Below are 3,528 nucleotides of genomic sequence, written 5' to 3' on the forward strand. Positions count from 1 at the left end.
AATGGATACTGAGGTATCTGAGAGGCACGGAGCACATGTCATTGTGCTATGGAGGTTCTGAGATCCGGTTACATGGCTATGTGGACTCAGACATGGCAGGGGACTTGGACGGCAAGAGGAGCACGACAGGGTACTTGTTCACCTTGGGCAGTGGAGCCGTCAGTTGGATTTCCAGGTTGCAACCAGTTGTTGCATTGTCGACTACGGAGGCGGAGTATGTGGCAGCCACAGAGGCATGCAAGGAACTAATATGGCTTCAAGGCTTGATGAAGGAGCTTGGGAAGGAACAGAAGGATTGCATGTTATATTCAGATAGTCAAAGTGCAATTCATCTGGCGAAGAATTCAGCTTTCCATTCAAGGACGAAGCATATTGACATACGGTACCACTTCGTGAGGTCATTGCTCGAGCAGGGACTCGTCAAGTTGGAAAAAATTCATACAAGTCAGAATCCTGCAGATATGTTGACGAAGGTCGTCACGGTGGAGAAGCTGAGGAGTTGTTCAGCTTCTGCTGGTCTTCATGCTTGAAGACGTTGAGGAGGCATCGTACCGATTTCACTAGGATGATCCAGTTTCAGTGGGAGCACAGAGGAGAACCAAGTAACAAGAGGATATACCCAAGGTCTCCAAGTGGGAGATTGTTGGGGTATGTGGAGACCTTTGATGATGAAGAGAATTGAAGGAGAATTAATTCTGCATAGTTCAGTCTGGCGGACTGTCGGAGTCGACTCGAGCTACAGTCGAGTCGACTCGGGAACAGTCGAGTCGACTCGAGGCCTGTCGAGTCGACCCGAGAGGAGAAAAGCCGCAAAAACCATATTTCTGTCTGGACTGTCAGAGTCGACTCGAGCTACAGTCGAGTCGACTCGGGGAACAGTCGAGTCGACTCGAGGCCTGTGTCGAGTCGACTCGAGATCGTGCCAGTTACAGCTGAAGTTGTCCAGACGTGCCAGAGACGACTCGGACTTCAGCCGAGTCGACTCGGGCTCGCGGGAATCATACGGATGAGCTTTCTTTTGGGGTTTTGTTGGCATTTTGACGGCTATGATCATCTGAAGGTCTTGAGACTATATATAGGACTCATGAGAGCCCTAGGGTAAGGTGGATTGGCCGTATTTTTGAGAGAGACTCTTGTTTGTGAGGCTAGGGTTCTAGAGAAGAAGAGGATTGGGATCCTACTTCTTGTGCAAAGGGAATTCTGTGTGAATCTCTTGTAGATCGATCGCTTGTGATCGTTCGGGTGTGTGCTATCTCTGTAATCAGTTCATCCTAATTGAGATTTGGAGCGGTGGAGGACGTAGGCTACTTGTAGCCGAACCTCGTTACATCTTTGTGTTTGCTTTACTATTTTCTTCCTTCTCCTTCCTTTGATCTTTGATAATCCGTTGCGGTGCTCAAGTGTTTTACCCTACTGATACCAGGGGTAATCTTTTGCCCTTCGTAGGCGGAGCGAAGAGGTGATCCTTGAGTCCGGTGTCGAGGGAGCGAGAGAGTGCTTATCCGTTTGTATCTTTCTTGCTTGTCCGACGTCGGTGGCGGCGCCGGTGTGAGTGGGTTCCGGCGTGGGCGCCGACAACACGAAAAGACCTTAGCAGCTCTACTACGGTGGAAGACCTATGGACTTAATATTGTATAATCAAGTCTTAGTGTTTGCAACTTGAGTTCTTCATAAGAGGTAATCGAACAATTGGCCAGGTAAGCAGGTGGGAGGCTCCCCTTACTCAGAGAGTAAGGTCCTAATTAAGTAACCACCTTTTAGGCTTGCCTAGACACCAATTAGATCAATTAATCAAATATGATTAACTCATGTTGGTTCACCCTCGACTGATTAGGAAGGTTTCGATTTAGGTCTCACTCGATCGCGTATTCACATCTCATGCAAATATAAATCTACCCGCATAATCATAAGCATTAAACATCCAGGCATTTATCAAAAATAAAATTAAATGGTGATGATCATGGATCCAGGATGGGGTCATTTTACAAGCACATGCACGTCAATTGGTTTGATCGTCTTCAACTCTTGACTCGATCTTGATCCTCTAGGTCCAATTGTGATCAACTCCTTGATCCATCTTCAATCAACGCTTGATCTCGATCCGCGCATGTTGAGCTTGTTGATGTACATATCGATCAACCATCGACGTGCAACACACATCACAGATTACATCCCAGATTGCTTTAAAAATTAAAATAAAATAAAAGAATAAATTACAACCCTTTTTCATGAGACACGCAGGTCTCTAATACATGAATTTAAGATGCACGCAGGCATCTGAAAATTAAAATTACATGCATCACAGAACATCGCAGAACATTTCAGCACATTCAAAAGGGTTTATCCATGATCATCACCATACGCATCACATGCATAAAAATTATTTTCAGATCTGATATTTAACTGATTATTTCATCTCATGACTTGCTGATTATGCAAGATATGATTCTAAATAATTGTAATCACATTAACAAAGCATTAGAATCATTAATCCAAGCATTCAATAATTAGTATGCAGAAAAATCAGCAAGCTGAAAATTCTGCATACATAAATTTCAGCAAGCATAATCCCTTAAATTTTAGATCTAAAATTCCTTGAAAAATTTAATTCTAATCTTAATCTACATAACCTGGCTCTGATACCACTGTTAGCAACCCACATATGCCATGAAAATTTCGAAATAATTTTCAGATTGCAGTGGAAAAATCTATGCGGGATTCGTTCATCACATGAACATATTTTAAAACCTTTCGTTTGTAGATGGATTAGAATTAAATTATTTTAAACCATTTTAAAATCATTAAGAAGATCAGATCTTCACCTTGTATGGGTAGATGGTCTCCGCAAATCTGATTTACGTGGTATTTGATGAGGGTTCAATGGAAGCCGCACACGCGTCCGGCCTCTACAGGTGTCCACACGAAGTACTGACTCGATCGAAGCCTTTGGATCTCACCGGGGTGCTAGCTCCCTTGCAGAGATGGCTATGGATGGCTGAAGTCCTCTCCTTTGAATCAACCTTTGATTGGCTTGAGAGGAGTAAGAAGAAGGAAGAACCAAAGGAACAAGAACAAAACCCTGCAGCCTTTTTCTTTTTCTTCCTTTTGGAACCAAGATGAAGAAGGAAGAGGGCGTCTTAGGCTTTTCTTTTTCTTCTCTTGATTGTGCTCAAAGGAGGAAGATGGAGGAGGGTGCTCACATTTGGAATGAGGAGAAAAACTATTTTCTTGGCCGAAATCCCATGCTCCTTTTGAAGTATTAAGGGATAAAGATGAGTTCCTATTTTTTAGGAACTCATTCTTATCCCTTTAGATGGCAAGCAAGGAGGGGTGTAGCCCCTTCCTTTTCTTCTCACGCAAGCACCAAGGGGAGGGGCATGGGCCCCTCCCTCAAGTCCAATTAAATCCACCATTTAATCAAATTAAAGGGTGATTTAATTTGGGTTCATTTCATGAGTCCAATCCTATTCAAAATAGGATTTTTATAAACCCATTTCAATTTCCTCCTTATCCTAATTTAATTAGGAT

This window comes from Phoenix dactylifera, unplaced genomic scaffold (assembly GCF_009389715.1).
Source record: "Phoenix dactylifera cultivar Barhee BC4 unplaced genomic scaffold, palm_55x_up_171113_PBpolish2nd_filt_p 000619F, whole genome shotgun sequence".
Classification (NCBI taxonomy): Eukaryota; Viridiplantae; Streptophyta; class Magnoliopsida; order Arecales; family Arecaceae; genus Phoenix; species Phoenix dactylifera.